Source organism: Brassica napus, chromosome A9, assembly GCF_020379485.1.
Source record: "Brassica napus cultivar Da-Ae chromosome A9, Da-Ae, whole genome shotgun sequence".
NCBI lineage: Eukaryota > Viridiplantae > Streptophyta > Magnoliopsida > Brassicales > Brassicaceae > Brassica > Brassica napus.
This window is the reverse complement of record NC_063442.1, coordinates 22,730,978-22,753,343: the sequence shown is the minus strand read 5'-3', so window position 1 is coordinate 22,753,343 and position 22,366 is coordinate 22,730,978. Positions and strand designations below refer to the sequence as shown.

Here is a 22,366-nt window from a genome sequence, read left to right as displayed (position 1 = left end):
CAGATAGTGAAAACTGAATATTAAGGAATTATAAACCCTTATAAATCTGGGTTTCATGAGATTGTTGATAAATACAACTCAATGGTTTATAAGGAATTATAACCCCTTATAAATATGGGTCTCATGATCTTATTAATATATACAACTCAACTATTTATAAGGTCCTATAAAGAAGTTTCTAAACAATAGTTTCATCGTATATGTGTATAAAACTTGTGATATTGTGGAAATACATGAACATTGTGCTTGCCTTGGATAAAGTATATATAGTTCATGATTAGAAGTTCATATCATCGTTTTATAAAGTAATATACATGATAATTTTTCTTTTGTTTTTTGTTTTCTAGTTGGATAGCAATGAGTTTTGCACAAATTTGAGTTTGCCTCCTAGGATTTATGGAGCTGGAACAGAACCACCAGACAATCACAAAGTGATCATCCAACATTCAAACATTGATTATGTCTCTTAGGTTGCTGATATATTGGAAAAGAAGAGTTTGCACAGATAGAGAACTCACACATTGGAAGCATTGTGAAGCTGGCAAGAAGGATTAGCGTTCAATTTTCAGAGGATCTGTTCCATTTTCTCATGCAGCGAAGAATAATGACGAAAGGAACAGGTCTTTGGTTTACATTCTCTGATCAACCAATTAGGTTTTCAATGAGAGAATTTAATCTGACAACAGGGTTAGCTTGTGAGCAAGATAAAACATAAACAGAGTCACTGTTCAGACAAGTGAAGAAACCTTATCTTTGGATGCTAAGCAAGGGGGACAAGTACAGAGTGAGAAGCTTGTATGATCTGCCCAAAATGAAAGCAAAAACAATGACAAGACTAGAGAGACTATCTATAAGAATAGCAATAATCACAGAAGGGGTAATTATTGCAGAAAACTCAAGCTCTCTAATCACAGAAGGAATCTCGAAGCTATTGGACTCTCAGTTCATTAACCTTCAGTCTGGTTCTCAGAATAAAACTATTCATGTATGTTTATAAAGGTTTATAAAACCAATCATATGGATATATGAAATAGTTTTGTATATAAATCATTTATAAGAGATTATAAAACCATTTATGAACCATTTATAAATTTTATAAGAGCTTATAAAACCTTGTATCAACCATCTATAAAGTTTATAAAACACATATATGAGAAATATAAATCTATTTATAAGGGTTTATTCAAAAGATTATAAGAATTTAATAATCTTCATAGCACAATTTATAAGGGTTTATAAATCAATTTTGAAGTGATTATAAATCAATTTAGAAGTGTTTATAATGGATCATACAAGCCACTATTTATGATCCTGAAGGCCATCAAGATTCAAGGTTTTGACAGCGACAGTAAGGCCAGTGCCAGGCTTAACAGGAGCAGTTCCTTATGTAGAGTTCTCTTCTCTGGTTGTATGTGTGTGTGTATAAACTCCAATGGAGAAAGATGAGAGCTTGCTCTAGGTGAGAGTGTTTATGAGAGAATAAAAGACTTAGGAACAGAGATTAAGAGACTGAGAGATTAGGAGAATAAGAGATTAGAGATTAGGGTTTTAGATTCAAGAACAAGTTTATCATTCATGAAGTGGAGAGAGGAAATCCCCCTTACTCCCTTAGGAGATACAAAAACGCCCCTTTAGGGTCTTTAAATACAATGCATGTTACAAATCATAAACCTACATCTAATGGTTGAACTTGCTTTAGCATATGGACGCTTAGGATTGAGTCTTGGGCTGGTCAATGTAATCTGAGTGATGTCTCCTTATTGGCTGAAGATACAGCCAGGACAGGCTGGCTTGAATGGATGGGATCGCTTCAGTTTGAATCAAGGGACAAGATGGATTCTTGTGTGGATAAGGCTGTAAAGTGAAAGTGCCTTTCCCTTTCCAGCCTGTGTTGGACCACACAGATCCTATGGCATATTCCCTTGTCATCTGAACTCCCCAACGGTCTTATTACTCCAAGTAAGCCACGCCCTAAGCTTGCACTTCTCTTGATCGCCCTAGATAAGCTTAGTACAGTCATTGCTGCTTTATACGGTCGATGGTACGGACCGCCTGTCCGTACCTCGCCCTAACTCTGCACATATCGTCCAAGCTTCTCTAAGTGATGTCTAAGTCCCTCCTGGACTTAAACCCTATCTTTGCACAGGCTTCATGACACTTCTAGACTTTTCTAAACCTTCATGAAGCCTTGATAGACAATCTCTTAAGATCATGTCCCTATCTTTGCACCAGATCCAAACTACTCCATACTTCTCCTTTTGCTCCATTTCTTTCTTCAAGTCAACACTCCCCCTCAAGCTTGACTCTAGGTGATCCTAAGTCAAGCTTGGAACCTTGAAGAACTTCCTCATTAAAACTTCACCAAGGAAAACCCTTTGGGACAAAACCTTGATGAGGTAAAAAGAGTAGAGCCAACAAGACCTGGGGATTGGCCAGTGAGCTCTTGTGCCTTAGAACCAGTGTGGTTTGGCACAAGAAGCTCTGGATCACGGCCTAAACAGGTGCAGCAACACTTCAAGGCTTTCGCACACTTCACACACCTTCTTGGACTCTTCTATAGAACCGGTTTAGTGTCTCCCCCTTTCACCGGACTTCATGCCATCTTGAAAGGCTAAGAGCGACCTGATCCTCTCCTTTGAGTCTCCAAGTAAGGTACCTGATACATTATTCCACAAGTGTATCAGTACTTATCAAAGAGCATAACTCAATCAATTCATGCTTATTGACCGTCTTAGTAAGACTAGTATTCCTTATATATTACTAGATATGTTGCCGTCTAGTAAAACTAGTATTCCTAACGAATTCAAATGATGCTTAACAACTATTCTTTAGTAAAACTAGTATTCCTGATAGATTACTAGATATGTTGAAAATGATGAATTGAATTGAGTTTAGGTAAACTTCCCTTTTGCTTTGGTGAGCAGTGACTGGACTGGCCTGAGTCTTCCCTTCTCTCGTGGCTTCTTGCCATCTCCATCAGGTAAGACGTGCCTAGCTCCTTTAGCTTTGGTGAGGAGTGGCTGCTCTTCACACACCACTTTAATCCCTCACTTGCTGAGGTTATCAGCTCCTTCTTGTATCATGCAAGCTCACCAACACTCCCCCTCAAGCTTGAGACCGAGTATATGGAAGATCCAAGCTTGAAGGTGAACGCATACTAAACTCCATGATCACCCTTGTGGGAACACCTCCATCTTCTTCAGACTTGATGCTTCTTCCCCACTTTACCACCATTGCACTGAGGAGATACCTCAGCTCACTCTCCAAGCATCTCACACCAGAAGCTTATTAAGTAGCTTTCTTCTTCCCTCTACTTCGGCTGGATCACTCCATGATCAGCTTGCAATGGTCTTGGCTCGTAATTGCATCACCCACCTGGTGATGCTCTTCCTTGCATGTCTATTGTCCTCTCTACACTCATCTAATGTGTAGGCTATGGTGAATAAACCACCATGGACAGAACTGCAAGTCATCTCTCCATTGTCACAGCATCCTCTGTACCCTCTTTGGAGCAGGCTGTGGACTTCTCCACAGAATGTTGGCAATAGGCTTCATTTCTCCACTGTCACGACATCCTCTCTACCCTCTTTGGAGCAGGCTGTGGACTTCTCCACAGAGTGTTGGCAATAGGCTTCATCTTATCATTCTCTTGTAATGATAAGGAGGAAACAGGTCTTGAACTTTGGCTCTTCAAGTTGCTCATTTGAATCCCCACCGCAAGCTTGAGACCGAGACTAGGGGAGATCCAAGCTTGAAATTAGCCTCAATGAACTTCAAGACCAGGAGCACACCACCCTAACAGCTTCGCTTAAATCACTGATCCACCCTTTTGCCTTCAGCTTCAAGTACCCTCAGATCACCGGCCTTCCTCATGACTTAGGTGGTGACCTTCTTCTTCTTGTGTGTCTTGAACCAGGAGCTCAATAACCTCGTGGCCTGCGCTTCTAAAACCGGCTTCTACACACAAGAACCTTCCCATTGCTCCACACAATGGTCAAGTCTTCCGCTTGTATGTCTTGAACCAGGAGCTCAACAACCTCGTGGCCTGCGCTTCTTAACCCATCTTCTACACACAAGTACCTTCCCATTGCTCCACACAATGGATCAAGTCTTCCTCTTGTCTTGGATAGGTGGTGAGCAAAGAACACTTCTTGTGAACCTGAAACACCACTCAAACTCCAGCAAAGATAAGACACAAGAGTATTGGGATCAATCCTTGATTAATCATCAAGTTTGATTCCCAATCTCACAAGCATTGCAACAGATTAAAACAAATCATTTTCAAGTTATATCTTTGCAAGCAATCTCTCTAAGCACAAGCAACTTTCTTTTCAGATTTATGCATGCTACTTAGGCAATTTTAAAGCTTCTTTACTCAGCATTTAGACATGAATCTAATTGTTTCAATGTAAGACAGCCACAAGACTATATGCAACAGATTTCAATTCAGTTTCAATCCATGTATGCAAGCAGATTCAATCAATGACAACAATCATCATTATGAACCGGAGCTAAGCATATTAACATATCTAGTTATCCTAGTAATACTGATAAGTTACTATATATTTTTAAATGCGCTTACATTGCGGCTACGGCTAGTAAGCCTAGTATAACTAGTAAGATTTTAGGATTACTAGGAAGCCAAGCTCTTTAAGTATCCTGGGACAGATTCTAAATTCATTTTATTTCATTTAGAATCTTTTAAACAATCCTCAGGCTTTCAATAACATCACATCATCACAACCAGTCAACAACACAAGCTCATTATCAAGATGCTTTTTAGAATCGCTTACAACAAGGAACCAGGTTGATTCCTTTTGCATTTTGTGAAACCGGCCATGACTTTTGTTGGATCTGAGAGTCTGGATCATCACCCACCTCCTTCTCCTTCAGTTCATGGCCACCATCTTATTTCTCATACTCAAGGCCCCTCCTTGTTTCATGTCTTCTAGGCGCCATCTTCTTGGACACCATTTTGACACCGGATGAGAGAACACTTCTTGAACAAGGCGATTTGAAGCAGGTTTGCTAAGCCTCTCCATACACCTTTACTTCCAAGGAGAATCACCATTAAGACAGACAGTAGAGATAGAGAGACAAGGAGAACACTTCAAGGCTTCACACTTCTTCTTCTTGAAGAATCTGAGCTCGGATGAACATGTCTTCTATGGTTTGGTTTGAGCTGAGATGAGAGCAAGTGCTTTGCGGAAGCTACAGCTCAGGTTCTGATGAACCTGGCTCTGATACCATATGAGATTTGTAGAGTTCTCTTCTCTGGTTGTATGTGTGTGTGTGTATAAACTCCAATGGAGAAAGATGAGAGCTTGCTCTAGGTGATTTAGAAAGAGAGATTGATGAGAGTGTTTATGAGAGAATAAGAGACTTAGGAACAGAGATTAAGAAAATGAGAGATTAGGAGAATAAGAGATTAGAGATCAGGGTTTTAGATTCAAAAACAAGTTTATCATTCATGAAGTTGAGAGGGGAAATCCCCCTTACTCCCTTAGGAGATACAAAAATGCCCCTTTAGGGTCTTTAAATACAATGCAGGTTACAAATCATAAAACTACATCTAATGGTTGAACTTGCTTTAGAACATGGACACCTAGGATTGAGTCTTGGGCTGGTCAATGTAATCTGAGTGATGTCTCCTTATTGGCTGAAGATACAGTCAGGACAGGCTGGCTTGAATGGATGGGATCGCTTCAGTTTGAATCAAGGGACAACATGGATTCTTGTGTGGATAAGGCTGTAAAGTAAAAGTGACTTTCCCTTTCCAGCCTGTCTTGGACCACACAGATCCTATGGCATATTCCCTTGTCATCTGAAAACGAACTTTCCGCGGTTTTTATCATAAAGTTTGATTGATGACTTCGAATGGCGGAAAATATAAAATGGGTTCGCTACGGTCTTTGGGAGACAGCATCGAAGGGTAGACGAGAATGCATGGATTCGTGTGGTATCGATGTTTCGCAAGAGCTCGGTCACTACGTAGCGACCAAAAGGAACGCATGCTCGGTCGCTATGTAGCGACCGAGCTTGGTGATACCACTAAAATTACCCTAAGGAGTGTTACTCTCATCAAAAGAGGTTCAGATGTAGTACTTAGGGATCGAATCCACAAGGAGCTAGGGAACAATTAAATCTAGTGTTTATTAATTCTAAGGGTTGTAAATGTTTAAATGAAATAGCAATAGTAACAAGCGAGTAAATAATAAATGTAACTTGGTTGGAAATGATATTAGATGCAGGACCACTATTCAGGTGTTGGAGATTATAATACCTATAGATGCCTAACTGTTGCATGCATGATATATTAGAGCTCAATCGCTTAACTCAGTGATCTGCTGTCGCATGTCTCACTGGTTAACAGACTAGATCTCGTGTCTCAACGGTTAGTATGTCGACAACGAGAGAGTGTCGATCGATGGTCTATTAAGACGTCGACCGATACACCTTTGCCAATGTCGATCGATAGTCAGTTGAGGACATCGATCGACGGGTTCTAGCCAGGCCTATGCGCGAATATGATATGCCCTACTAATATACTAAATTGGCGGTTAGCCCTCTCTAGCAGTCCTAGTATGATAGATAGATGTCAGGATGGGATAACAAGGTTGCTTGAGTATGCAATCCTATGATCAAGTTCTAGTTAGCAAGGCTAAAACAAGCAATGAATACAAATCTATCATGAATATCACAACAATGCAGATCTATAGTTTGGGGCTAATCCCACAAACCTATCTGAACCCTGGATTTAATAATTGAACTACTCAGACATAGCAAAGTAATTCATAACAATAAAGGAATAGAAACTCATAGTATAGATGAAAAGAAATGAAAACAAGGAGTTCCAATCACAAGTGATCTTCTCTCTAAAACTATCTTCTCTCTCAAAATGAAACTTGTAACAAAAATAGGTCTAGAAAAGCTCTCCTGCCGTCAACACACTTAGGCAGTATAAATTCTACTAGGTTAAAAACTCGTCAGGGCATTTTGGTAATTTGGCTTGGCCTTGGTTTTTAAGTCTGCTGAATCCAAAATGTCGCGTGTCTGGTGTCTCGACATCGATCGATGGTACTTGTGTACATCGATCGATATAAATCTTCATCTGTCGAGGCATCTCCTGATATCGATCGTCAGCACTGATGCGCATCAATCGATTGTTCTTCCTCTCGTCGACCTCTACGTGGTCAGCTCGGGTGAAATGTCCTTTAAGCTCCAAAATGCTCCAAAGTCATAGTTTTACTCCGAAATGCACCTGAACCTGAAAACATACCTAGAAGAGTAGAAAACATAGATATATATATAGTAAAATACTTATATACCATGGATAAAAATGGGTCAAATCCAAGGTATATCAACTCCCCCAGACTTACCCTTTTGCTTGTCGTCAAGCAAAACATACAGGCAGTCTCTCTGAAAGAGGTTTGAAAATATTGGGGACTTAAGATTTTAAAGCCTAGAAATCTTTCCTCAACAATTTTGCAACCACATTTAAAAAGTCCTAATCACAAAAGCACACTATGCAATATCCTAGCTTAGCAACTATTTCTAACATAACACAACTCATCAATTCACGTCTGACATCCGCTCTACTGATTTCATTTCTTAGCATAAATATAAAGTGAATGCTTTACCTTGGGAGTATCGATCACAGGATGCAAGGATTTCAGACAGGTATCTGGAGCTGCAGGTAAAAGTTAGTTCCTAGTTTCTCTCTCTTTAAATTTCTCTCTTGAGTCAAAGTCTGCTTCCATTGCTGGATCAGTGACCAAGATTGGACATGCTTCCATGAATCAAAACTTAATGGTGGTTGCCACCAAGTTCTTTTCACTTCTTTTTGACCTATATCCAAGAGTTCTTTGCGAAAGCGAGCCTTGAAGATTGTCGCCTCCAAATCCCGTTTCGAACTCTTTTATTGGAGTCTTTATGAATCAAGCCTTAATGGTTTTAGCCGCCAAGTCCTGTTCAGACTCATCCTAATTAAACAATAGATCTTATTTATTTTTATATTTTATTTTATTTTATTTATTTATTTTTTTATATACTCACTAACTAATCTAGGGTCGAAATTTAGAGAGACAAAATGTGATAAATAATCTAAATCAGACGTTACCTTCCAGACCTGTCCGAAGAATCCGATCCCATGTATACCAAGCCCCAAGACAAGCGGTTATGTCAGGTTTAGTGTTGGAAATCAGCTTTGGTTACTTCATACGGTTCAAGGCAAGTGTGTAGTTGATAGGTTGATCCGCTTTAGCATCTTTAGTGCTATCTGCAATTAGTAAATCTAAAATGGTGCTAAAGATTGGTTAGATATTCATGTTTAAATCAATATAAGGTTATAGTCCTTATTTTCAATAGCTAAGCATAATTTATTAAAATTCTTTTTTATATAAAAATAAAATAAATTATATCAGTAAATCTCCCCCTAGACTTAAATTACACTGTCCCAGTGTAACTCAGCCGGAGTTATGATGAAATAGTTCATGATGTACGAAATGTAACAAGTAGGGAAGATACATCTGACCAGATTAGATATCGATCGATGTGTAAGTGGTACATCGATCGTCGTGTGGTTGTCTATGTCGAGCGATTTCGACATCTCGTCGTCGGTCGATATTCAGTTCCTCCTACTTGGGTCTCCTAAATCTGAAAGAAATAAAACAAAAGTAAATAAATGCTAGCTAATAAAACCTAAATAAAATACCTAATAGTGGGTTGCCTCTCACTCAGCGCTTGGTTATAGTCATTTAGCTTGATTGTGGTAGTGATTGGCTATTGGGTGGAGAAACAGCTGCTTGTTGGAAAGCAAGCATCCACATCATCTCTGGACATTCTGGACCAAGATGCAATGAAGCTTCTTGTGGCCTCATCATTTCTTGTCCATTTGTCATCCATCTTCTCAAGTACATTGGAGATGTTCTGTATCCTTTCTTGAGCGTTGTCAATGCTGACCTGGTGCCAGCCTATGTTGTCATAGGCGTATGCTGAAAGTTCTGTCAGTTCATTTTGCATTGACTCTACTGTCTTGTGTATCAGCTGCTCGCCGATTGGTGTAGACTCGGCATCGATCGATGCGATTAGGTGTTCTTTGGTCGATCTCGACGAGTTGCCATCGATCGATTTCGCTCGTGTCCTGTCGATCGATGCTGATATCTGGTGTTAAGCTGCGAGTTGCCTCTGAATGGCTTTGACTTCTTTCTGTAGCCATTCTGCGTGGCTGTCTAGTCCACTGATTTTGTTGTCGAATGGAAAGTAGATGTCATCGCAGCGTTTGTCAAGTCGTTCCTCCATGGTGTCTAGAGCAGTGTAGATCTAGGATGTGATCTCGTCAACCTCTACTGCTGTGTAAGGAAGTAACTCCACAGGTTTCTTGCCATCGATCCAAGGCCCTCGAAGCCTGTCGATCGATGCTGATTTTGCCTGCAAAAAATTTTGATTAGTAATGTTCTCAATATCCTTTTGGGCATGAAGTAATTGACTAGACAATTTGTTTAAATATATCATGACTGGTGATATAAAGCGGTCATGCATGTCCTCATAAGTCCTCAGCCTCTCATTCATGGCTGAGACCTTAGCGTCGAGCGATGTGAAGGTACACATGTCGATCGATTTGGCTGGTTGTTGGTCTTTCTTGCGAATGGTATCCAGATCTTGCTGTAGTAGCTCGATTTTAGTGCTTAGCCAGTCCACGTTGTTGTTGAGAGGGCAGTAAACGTCGTTTATCCTCGTGTCGATGTATGAAACTTCCCATTCATCCCTGTGTTGTGTTGAACATTGCGGTTCTGCAGGGATCTGGGCTGTAGGAAGACTGACGTCGATCGATGTTGCATGTGGCGCGTCGATCGATGCTGAGGTCGTAGCTTCCTTCTCAAGTTGCTGACGTAAACTCTCAATTTATGTCTTCATTTCTGCCATACTTCTGAAAAGCTCATTGTAGCCTCTATCCAAAGGTTGATGTGTATCTTCTACCAGTGATTTGAGCTCCTCTCCCAGTTTCTCCTGAGCTCCACAAATACCAAACACCATCTCATTGATTTCATCTTTGGTGTAGAGTTTTGGTGCCAGTCTTGTGAGTGTGAAGGAAGTGGCATGTTCTGGAAGACAGATGTGGCTCTCTTCAAATAGAGATGCTCTTTTCAGTATTTTCCTGATGTCGTCCTTTGTGACAGGTATCATCTCACCAGCTACGCCTCGTGCGTGTCCACACTTATCTCTGTAGACTCCATACTCGTCCCTTTGTTCCCAAGTGAACTTTCTGGCTACGTACATGTCAAAAGCGCGGTTCCCAAATTCATACCGTATGTCGATCGACGTCGGGTCATCTCTATCGATCGACGTTGGTGTTACCCTGTCGATCGATGTGTCCGTTGTACCGTCGATCGATGCTTGCCCTTTTGGTTGGCGTGATAGATTTGGATTGATTTCTGTTGTGGCGACTCCTACGTGGTTGTTAGGATCTGCTTGAATGATGTCTGGAGTGCCACGTTGCTGTGAGAATAGGTTGTCAGGTCCATTGGCTACTTGAAGGATGTCTGCTATGTCTTCTTTGGACACTTGTAAGATCCTTCCATCTATTGCACGTGCGTTGCCATCTGGGTCCCTGAAAATACCAAATTCATCAGGTGTTAGAAAACTGTAATCAATGTTTGCATAATTATTCAATTTAGAAATAGAAAGATTAGGGTTTAGAGTAGTATCGATCGATGTAGATACAGTTGCATCGATCGATGGCAGAGTAATTTCTGCAGAACTTGTGTTCTTGAGATGATTGCTCTTCATAGATTTGTCTGTTGATGTAGAAGGAAGAGTGTTCATCTTTTTTGCTTGTGTGTCTGCTCTGATGTGTGTAGGTGGTTTCGGGGGTGCAAAACGATTTATATAGGTATCTATAAACCTAGTTGGGGAGGGAATATTCTCCTGCTCCTGAATTTTCGCTGCGGCGCGAATATCGATCGATGTTCATGTGTGAGTGTCGCTCGATGTGAGCAGTTGTTTTGCTGGACGAAGGTGGGTATCGACCGATGTGGAGTGCACAGCATCGAACGATGTTGGAAACGTGTTCGTGAACTTATGTGTTTCAAGTCTTTCATCCTGCAAAGACATTTCTATTGCACGTTCTTTCCAATAATCCTCATCGTATTCCTATGTATGTTCCTCATTAGGAGAAATAATTACAGTGTCAACTGCAAAACTTTCATGGAAACCACTGTCTGCCCAACTGCCTATGGAATAATCATCATGTCCTCTCTTGCTTAGAGGTTGGAAGCCGAAGTGTTGGTAACAATGATTAGGTGGAGCGAAATGGTCAACTGGGTGCATTACGTCGAGTGACGTGTTGTTGCGGTCATCGATCACCGTTGACTCATTGGAATCGATCGATGGAAAGGTTGGGGTGTCGATCGATTCTGAGTATTCTGTTTCGTACTCCGATTCGTACTCTGCTCCACAATGGCATGCGCCAATGAAGCCAAGTTCTTTCCCGTAATCCACAGAATTAATGACCTTTCTCTTAGGTCGGATGGGGTCGTAGTGGATGTTTGGGTCTATGAGCGTTAGACACAATTTTTTTTTGTTCATGTCACATACAGCTCCTACTGTAGCTAGGAAAGATCTTCCAAGCAGAAGTGAAGAGTTCCAGTTAAGTTTGATGTCTAGGACATGAAAATCTACAGGGACAAGGGCATTACCAATCTGTACCTCCAGATCTCTTATGATTCCTCCTGATCGTTTCTCTGAAAGATCCACGAAGGTGAAGGATTCCGTTGAAGGTTCGATGGTCAAACCAAGCTAGTCTGCCATAATCCTAGGGAGGATACTAACTGATGCTCCTGTGTCACACATTGAATGGGGAAATTCAACACCCTTAACTATGCATGGTATTGCAAACTTCCCAGGATCACTCTTCTTCGTCAATGTGATCATGTGTTTCATCTTCTCTCTTGCTTGATGAAACATTATCCTAATGTCCTCTTCAGTTACCTTTGTTTCTCTGAAGAACATCACAACCGGTGTGTGAAGTAAGCTTCATCAAAAGGTTTTTCGATTGGGATTCTGAGGACTCTTTTAGTGAAACCATCCATCTCCTTATCGTTAGCTTCCCTCTTAAGGTTTTTAGGAATCTTCTCCTTTCTTTTCCTTAACCTTCTCCCTTCAGCTTCTTGTTCTTCTTGAACTGATTCTGGTGAACTATTTAAAGGGTTGAGTTTTGGTTCGGGTGGGTTAGCTAATGGATTAGGTGGTGGTCTGAGTGCGTTGATGTAATCATTATCGATTGAGGGTAACCACACTCGGTATGTCAGAGGTGCCCGTCGATCGATGGGAGGTGTGTTGTGACGATCGACGTCGGACTCACTCTGTCGATCGATGGTTGGCTTAACCGATCGATCGATTTTATCATAGAAAGGGGAGGGTGGGTGAGGATGCTTAGCTGCGAATTCTTCATGAGTTAGAATTCGAACCGCATTGCATTTTGTCGATTTAGCGGACGACGTCGATCGATGGCTGGAGTAATCTGTCCATCGATCTTCATCATGGTCTGTCGATCGATGCGAGTTCATCGACATCGGTCGACACCATTGGGATCCGCCAAGACTCATGGAGCTTTCAATTTCGAAGTCTCCTTCCTCAAGCTTTTCATTTCTAACCACTTGCCAGAAATCATCATCTATGATGGCATTTACATGGTGTTTCCCTTTGCTGGCTCCTGCCTCTCTAGCTAAAGCTTCTTGCCTCTTTATAGTCTCGCCCGTCTGAATTACTTGGGTTTCAAGTTTTCTCACCTGAGTCCCTAAGGTCTCGATTTTGGTGTTCAGATTGTTGTAGGCGGAGTCTATTTTACCATTGAAAGCCACGGTGATTTGTTGTTGTCCCAACAGTACTCGATCAAGCATTTCTTCGATCTTGCTTTCTTGAGTCTGGAGTGGTGGATTTGGTAGTAAGAGTTCGAGTAGCTTTTGCTGTTGTTGAAGGGTTTTTGAAATTGTGAACTTTGGTTACTTCTTTGGCCATTTCCAAAGAAGTTTCTCTTTCCGCCCTGGTTTCCAAATTTCTGGAATCCGGTACCTCCGATGTAGTTCACATTTTCTTCTCCTTCCGTATCTGCTACTTCTCCTTCAGCTGAACAGACTTGCTTCCTAAGAAGCTCGTGCACCACATCTAAAAACTTAGCTCTTACTTCGTCCATCTGTTCCTTCCTGATAGAGGCTATAGACTTCTTCCGTTCAAAGTCAGTGTTTTTGGTGCTGCTGCTGTTAGCAAGGTTTTCGATAAGTCTCACAGCTTCTAACGGATTCCGAGTAGTGAAGTTTCCTTCACTCGCCGTATCAAGAGCCATTTGATACTGTAAGGCGAGACCTCGAAAGAAAGTGCTTAACAGCTGCACTTCGTTAAATCCGTGGTGTGGACAGTCTCGCTGGAAGAACCTAAATCTAATCCACGCATCTTTGAAGGACTCTCCAGCTTTCTGCGAGAATGTAGAAATTTTGTTCCGAAGTTCTTCAGCGCGCGCCTCATCGAAGAAGTTTCGTAAGAAAGCATTCTTGATGTCGGCCCAGGATGTTAGAGATCCTGTGGGTTACTGCCTAAGCCAGTGCATCGCTTCTCCATTCAGCGTGTATCTGAAGAGCTTGCACAGCAGGTAATCTTCGGGGACACCTTCCATCCGAATAGCAGCAATTAGATCCTCGAACCGTTCCAAATGGTCCATAGGATGCTCGTGCGGTAACCCAGAGTAGGGTATCTGCAACACGAGAGTATAATATTGAGGCTTCAGCTCGAAATTTTGCTTCTGGATCTCCGGAAGTCGAATAGCTGATCTGTTGGAATAGTACTCATCTGGGCGATTGTAGTCGGCCAGTGGTTTCGATCGAGCGTCCTCATCTACAGGTTGAGCAGCTCATGTAGCATCAGCATCAGGGATTACAGTACCTTGAGCATCTATTTTCTGACCTGTTGCATTACGCAGATGACCGGCCTGGTCATACAGGTTTCCGTTCTCGTCCTGTCTTAGAATAATAATGTTTACCATTTTTGACGACACGGTATCGATCAACGTACGCGGTGTAGTATCGATCGTTGTCGAACGATTGGGATCGATCGACGATGATGGCCTGGTGTCGGTCGACGGTTGGTTGTGCGTATCGATCGACGACAGAGTTGGTGCGTCGAGCGATGTGGAACGTTGACCTCTACGGATGTTGCGTTCCAAATGAGCAGGATCGTCTGAGAACAGCAAGTCTTTCTCCTTGTTGCTTCTGGTACCGCTGGGCATGCACCTGAAAAAAAAACAAGAAAAAGATTATTAGAAAGAGGGTAGAGAAAAGAATAAGAATCAATAAAACTAAATCTAATGGCGATCAAAGCTCCCCGGCAACGGCGCCAAATTTGATACCACTCAAATTACCCTAAGGAGTGTTACTCTCATCAAAAGAGGTTCAGATGTAGTACTTAGGGATCAAATCTACAAGGAGCTAGGGAACAATTAAATCTAGTGTTTATTAATTCTAAGGGTTGTAAATGTTTAAATGAAATAGCAATAGTAACAAGCGAGTAAATAATAAATGTAACTTGGTTGGAAATGATATTAGATGTAGGGCCACTATTCAGGTGTTGGAGATTATAATACATATAGATGCCTAACTGTTGCATGCATGATATATTAGAACTCAATCGCTTAACTCAGTGATCTGCTGTCGCATGTCTCACTGGTTAACAGACTAGATCTCGTGTCTCAACGGTTAGGATGTCGACAACGAGAGAGTGTCGATCGATGGTCTATTAAGACGTCGACCGATACACCTTTACCAATGTCGATCGATAGTCAGTTGAGGACATCGATCGACGGGTTCTAGCCAGGCCTATGAGCGAATATGATATGCCCTACTAAGATACTAAATTGGCGGTTAGCCCTCTCTAGCAGTCCTAGTATGATAGATAGATGTCAGGATGGGATAACAAGGTTGCTTGAGTATGCAATCCTATGATCATGTTCTAGTTAGCAAGACTAAAACAAGCAATGAATACAAATCTATCATGAATATCACAACAAGGCAGATCTATAGTTTGGGGCTAATCCCACAAACCTATCTGAACCCTGGATCAAATAATTGAACTACTCAGATATAGCAAAGAAATTCATAACAATAAAGAAATAGAAACTCATAGTATAGATGAAAAGAAATGAAAACAAGGAGTTCCAATCACAAGTGATCTTCTCTCCAAAACTCTCTTCTCTCTCAAAATGAAACTTGTAACAAAACTAGGTCTAGAAAAGCTCTCCTGCCGTCAAAACACTTAGGCAGTATATATTCTACTAGGTTAAAAACTCGTCAGGGCTTTTTTGTAATTTGGCTTGGCCTTGGTTTTTAAGTCTGCTTAATCCAAAATGTCGCGTGTCTGGTGTCTCGACATCGATCGATGGTACTTGTGTACATCGATCGATATAAATCTTCATCTGTCGAGGCATCTCCTGATATCGATCGTCAGCACTGATGCGCATCGATCGATTGTTCTTCCTCTCCTCGACCTCTACGTGGTCAGCTCGGAGGAAATGTCCTTTAAGCTCCAAAATGTTCCAAAGTCATAGCTTTACTTCGAAATGCACCTGAACCTGAAAACATACCTAGAAGAGTAGAAAACATAGATATATATATAGTAAAATACTTATATACCATGGATAAAAATGGGTCAAATCCAAGGTATATCACTTGGCTCGGACTTGGTCACTACGTAGAGACCGAGCAGGACATGCGCTCGGTTGCTACGTAGCGACCGAGCGGGACGTGCTCTCGTTCGCTACGTAGCGCCCGAGAGACCGAGCTTGGCTCGAGCTCGGTCGCTACGTAGCAACCGTGCGACCTTATTCGGGCTTTTCTTTGATGTCTCGTGTTTCCTCTGCAAAACTCTTCGTAAGAACGAATCTATTTCGAAAAAGTATTTGTCGGAGACAGTTCTCATTTTCTTCTTTGGACGTTTTGAATGTTAACCCCAACAATGAGCTGTGTCCGAACAACAACCAATTAATGTCCATCCACATCCACTGTATAAAATAGTAAAGGTCCAAGAACCATCTACCAAGCAAATACTCTCAAAGCATAAGACTTGAAGGGGTATCACAGGCTCAAGATGTTAACATGTAGTTAAAGCATTAGCCGAAAACCATGCTTGATATTCTCCTTCAACATATCTTACCAACTCCATAGATCTTTGTGGATTCCTCTAAATAGCTTATCATTCATCCCCTTCCAAAGATACCAAACTATTCATAGATAAGGATCTCTATCCATTTTCGGATGTTCTATACTACTCTTTCATTAGAAAAGATAATCCATATTAGTATATATGCTGGAATCAGTGAAAATATTCAGATGTGATAGAGTTGTTGATAGAGCCCATGCTTGTAGTGCCGGTGAACATTCAAATGTCACGTGAGTTACAAACTCATATGGTTTTCCACATCACAGACAAATATCATCGCCTATGGCGACGTGCTAAATTCCTCGTGACAACAACATGACTCGTGATTAATTTCCATATAAGATGATGTATTTTCCGAGGGGCATTTACCTTTCATGCAAAGGCATGTAGTTTTGTAATGCTTGGCTCCGTATAAGAAACATCATCCTGCTCCATAAGTATGTGTCTGGCAACCCAATACCATGACTTAACAATGTACAGTCCACTTTTGGTGAAGCTTCAACAAAAAGAATTAGTTTTAAAGATCCGGCTTATGGCCAAACTGTTCTTATTAGACCCAAACTGTTCTAAAGTGATTGGGGAGGCAGATGTCTGGGATGATTTCAATGACTTCTTTATTCTCGATCTCCTCATCCAAATGAATTTCATCCTGCTCAAGCTGATCCATTATCTGCTTTTGAACTTCTTACAATCATCTTCTCCAAGCATTGCTAGGTCCCAAATGCTTGACTCAAAAGGAGCATCTTAACACTGAGTATATCTTGTTCCGCCATGTACTTACGACAGTTTTCATATGAGCTTGGAATTTATATATCAGTTGTAACTTGCTCTTGCTCTTTGACGACCCATTCATCGTGAGACCATCTCGGTCGCTCTGTATGGGATTTCAGCTTCTCGACAAGAGCTCCCTTTATGATTTCATCTCTGAGACAACAACCTTAGAGTACTCCAGCTTCTTTGATAACTCAGTAAGCTTCTTATTGGTCAACTTTAACTCAGAAATCGCCTGATTCGTTTCACCAGCTACACTAACGGTACACTCTTTTAAGACTTAAAGATCCTCCTTGAATTTATTGTAACGTTCAGTCTTCATGTTGGCAAAACAAATATTCCTATGAACGTCGGCTTCTTTCTTTTTTTAAAGCAGATTCATAGTCAGAGACCATGAAGTTGATATAGAGGGCATACTGAAGAGAAAAATAGCAAAGTAAGGTAGTGATTAACTAACATACGAAGAGGAGCTAAAAACAAGAACCATGTTACTTACAATGATACCAGCGCAAGCAACCTTGGAGTATATATCCAGAAAAGACAACTCGTCGACCGGAAGGATGTGTTTTACACCTCATTTAATCTGTTAAAACAACTAGACACGAGCTTTGTGACCATCAACAAAAAGCATGTCGTCTGAAGCATATCTAAAAGTCATGTTATCATTTAGTTTAGCCCTCACCCTCTCTGACAATCGCTAGACAATCCTTTCAGCAAATACACAGATTCTAGAAAATTGGCTCCGTCACAGATTTGTTGCCTTGAGGTACCAATTCACCTTCATCGATGGTCTAATCGGCCCCTTGAGAAATCTTTGCGTTCTTTGCAGGGAGATCCGACGGGTCTATATTTTCGCTGCAGTAACCCCGTCAATCAATGTTGCAGATACTCTATTTTTGGACTTCTTCAATGGTTTCACTTTCTTCATCTTCATCATCAATGTCTTGACGACATGAATGGGAGTTGGAAGGAGGCATAAACAAGGAGTCAAGTATTTGAATTGGATTTTGACCGCCGATTTGACATGGCTCGACGAGGCTGTCAGCATAGGTAGGAATGTTCTTACTCACTTTGTCTATGGCCGATTTGGATGTTCTTTTTCGTTTACCCCAATCTACCAAAAAAAAAAAAACAAATCTTGGTATTCTAATCAACCTCCAAAATCAGACAATATAGAAAAAAAAGTTGACAACATCATGAATATGATATTGAACGTCCAACTAAAGACACCATACATCGAAAATCAAGGTTGGACTTACCTGTCATTTCCTTAAGAATTGAGTAACGTATCAAAACCAATGAAAAGTGTCAGTTCCCATTATCAGATTTCATCAGAAGTAAAGTCGATGTTATTCAACTGGGTTGCATCTAAACTGAGGTTTCCCGATGGTTATGTTTCAAACTTCTAAAGATGTGTTGAAAAATGGCAAAAGTTCTCCTGGATGAAGAGTCATGATTCTCATGTATTTATGCAACGACTACTTTCATTTGCATTTGTTGAGCTGCTTCCAACAAATATACATGAAGCAATTACAGATAAATATTGTTTATTAATATCATTAATTTCTTTTATAATTAATAACTAACTACTAATGTGGTTATTTTTGCAATAAAGAAGTCATTGAGCATTTTTTTCGGAGATCTGAGGATGCCTTTCTCAGTATGGATTTGGGTAAATTAATTTTTGATTCAATATAATGTGGATAACAGTGTGAAAAACTCTCTTTTGGTTTGAATTTCTCCAACCCATTTTTATTTTCACCTTTATAGCATTTAGAGGTGAAATTGCTCCAATCCACCTCTATTTCTTCATCTATAATAGAGATCTCTATATTTTCCTCGATTTATAGAGGAAGAAATTGCATTCCTTTATATTTTTACTTTCTATTTAGAGATTTCCTAGTGGTGATTAACTTGAGGGAAAAAGCCCAATACGGTGAAACAACCAGGGTTCGAGTCCCGACCACTTAAGAATTAACATTTCGGCATCGCCAGGGATAGGAGACTGATATGTGGCAACACGTGACTGTTGGACCCAATATTGGTCAGTACATTAATGGGCCGCGATCAAGGACATGGGCCGTAAGGAACTGAAGCCCATAGCAAACCTACGAACTCAAGATGAAGCCATCGAAGTCTCGGAGATTGCGGAACAAGATATGGAGATCGAAGAGCAGTTACAAAAGTCACGAGGTCGACTTACTATAAAGGAAGAAGAACGGCCATGTAGAAGGACACGTTGAAAACCCTAGAGAGAGAGCTACACACTTACATCGACCTTGTTTTCATCGCAATCTTAGATTCTTTCTTTACGAATCTCATTTGTATCACTCGATCTAGTTCAACTCATTGTATTCGATCTTATTCATCAATAAAGTCCATTTTTTCCTACTGGAAACTGTTTAACATCGTTGTGTTCTAAAGATATCGTTACCTACATCATTTGTCTTCCTTAGATCAAACCCTAATCACTATCAAATACTTAAAGTGTAGATTTGAGGTTCTACATTTTGGCGCCGACTGTGGGGAAGATAAAAAAAATATCTTTGCTAAAAAACCGATCTAAGTTTCCTAAGCGCGAATATGGATCCCAACCAAACCGTCGGAACCACACCCTCAAGAGTCAACAACATCGATCCTATCGGATCCGACTCGGGGACCGAAACCACACCAACTGGGTTAACAGGAGCCAATGAGGCGACCAAAACAACCCAGATGCAACAAATCCCTCCGATCGGGACTTCAAGTCAAGATCGATCTCTTCCGATCAATCAGACATCGATCTCAGAACGAGTCGAAGCTCGAGTCTGGAACCATTCCGGGGACACACAATCCGCCGTTGACCTGACCTGATCTCAATCCAGACCAGTTTCGCCGACCACTCTAGCACAAACTCGAGATGAAGTGACCAAACTTGGAGGATTGGACTTATCTCTAATCGACGAAATTCGTAACCAAAGGATCCCCAATCAAACCATCGCTAAATGACTTGACCAGGCTGAAAGGGAACTCGCAGAGCATCGAGCTGTAAACTGTAAATGTTTGAGAAAGAAATCAAACGCCCCTCGATCCGTTAAGAGGGACGTCGAACCCCCAAAACACCGGTCTGTTTGGTACTCTAGAGATCCCAAACGCTTGATCTGGATGCTACACGGTCGAAAACTCACAACGACCCCCGCCGCAACCCACCGAAGCTTAAGCTACAGTGGATTGGACGAAATTGACACTGGGCCCCAATGCCCCGGAAGCACTCCGACCCAATTCCAGAACCGATCAACAGAAAGACAGGGGGAACCGAGAACACGAATCCTGCTGTCGAACCATTCGATCCTCGAAAATCGAACTCCATCCGCTGTTGGGGTCAAAATCGGTCACAACGGAATCAATGTCTGAAAGTCCGTAAAAATCAGCATGAACGTTTTTACAAAAAGTAATCTTCGTAAAGAAATCTTTACGAAGAGCCTAGCGGTAAAATCTTGTTTAAATCTCAATCGAAACACGAAATACCGATTGTCCGAAGGCAACGAACATGTATCCAAATCGGCCGCGGACGAGCTCGAGTATGGCAATCGGACCGCGTTTAAGCCAAGCTCGATCGATACACGACGACCAAGCATGCACACAGCTCGGTCGCTACGTAACGACCGAGCTCGAGCCAAAGCTCGGATGCTACGTAGCGACCGAGCACGCATACTACTTGCTCGCTACATAGCGACCGAGTCTAAGACAAGGTCGGTCGCTACGTAGCGACCGAGCACGCGACCAAGCTTGAACCAAGCTCGGTCGCTACGTAGCGACCGAGCGTCCGTGCCGCTCGGTCGCTACGTAGCGACATAGCTCGAGCCAAGCTCAGTTGCTACGTAGCGACCGAGAGTCCGTCCCGCTCGGTCGCTACGTGGCGACCGAGCTCTTCCAAAACGTCGAAACGACACAAATCCATGCATTGTCGTCTACTCTTCGATGCTATCTCTCGAATACCGTAGCGAACCCATTTCATGTTTTCCGCCATTCGAAGTCATCAATCAAACTTTACGATAAAAACCGCGGAAAGATCGTTTTTATCGAAAGAAGTCTTAATAAACGCTTCAAGTCGAAAGACGGCCCAAAGGGACCTAAGACATGACTCGAAGTCCACCTTACGATTTCTTAAACCAGCAGCCCGTAAACCGTGGAACGGTTTAGGCTTGGTTCGAAAGAAATGATAAATGTCAAGTTTCTGCGGATAAATACGAAATTTTGAAGATAATTACGAAGATCGGGAAAAATGGAATATCTCCATTTTTATGCTATGACGGCTTAAGGGTAGAAGGGGAAAAGCGTAAACCGACCTAGGAGTGAGTATATAAGGAGTCCTAGGAGAGAGGCATGAAGAGAGAACTTTTAAGAGCAAACTTAGCACTTAGAGCAATTTTAAGCAACTTTCCGTTTTTGATATTAGAGCTGCGACTCAACTTAGTTTTGTAGTCTTAAGGTTTTAGAACTAGGAATCTCGCCGACAGCTCTCGAAGCCCAGGCTCTTACCTTGTTGTAACGCTCATACGCGAATTCGGAATAAGATCTATTTTGCTCTCTTTTCGATTTCTTATACTTTATCGTTGTTATTCTTGTGTTCTGATTGCTTGGCCTGTGGTATTAGCAGATATACGGGACCTCTGGGAAAATAGGGTTTTCCTAGTTTCCTTATTTAAACGGAAATCGACAGTGCAAATTTTGGTTCCCACATCCGCCACGAAGACCTTCCACCAAGCGGGATTCGATAACTCAACAGAACAAGCTCAGAGGCACAATCTTCGCGGTCCAGTCAATATCGATCCCTAAAGGGAAGACCCAGGGATCCCGAGTGAAACCGGAGCGTTTCAGAATTATATCGATAGGAACGATGCCGAGCTCAAAAGGATACATGCGATCGTACATATGGCAAGGAGCTCTGCCCCTGATATTAATATGGTCATCGAGGAAACCAGAAGGACTCCATTTACAAACAGAATCGCCAGCGTAAGGCTGCATCACGTTGGGTAATGAAAATTCCCCGAATATGTAGGAAACACAGACCCAAAGGCCTACGTAAGAGCCTTCCGTCTAGCAATATAGGGAGCACACTTCACCGAAGACGAAAAAGAGGCCGGTTACTGCCGCTTCTTCGCCGAGAACCTCACGGGGGCGCCCTCGAATGGTTGGCTGGACTAGAAGAAAACTCGATTTGACAATTTCACTCAGTTGATATCTACGTTCCTCAAACAGTATTCAGTCTTTATAGAGACAAGAGTTATCGAGACAGATCTTTGGAATCTCAAGCAAGCACCTTTCGGGCCGTTGAGAGGGTACATAAACAAGTTCCGAGAAATCAAGGCCAAGATTTCGCATCCGAACGAGGTCGTCCCCCTAGCAGAAT

The 22,366-nt window shown here is 41.6% G+C and overlaps 1 non-coding gene across 1 annotated transcript; it reads left to right on the top strand.

The window, feature by feature from the left end:
- The first annotated feature begins 13,397 nt into the window (after positions 1-13,397).
- Positions 13,398-13,503, top strand: LOC125578741. Its single transcript, XR_007316824.1, has one exon. It is a non-coding gene; the product is annotated as a small nucleolar RNA R71 (small nucleolar RNA).
- The last annotated feature ends 8,863 nt before the right edge of the window (positions 13,504-22,366 follow it).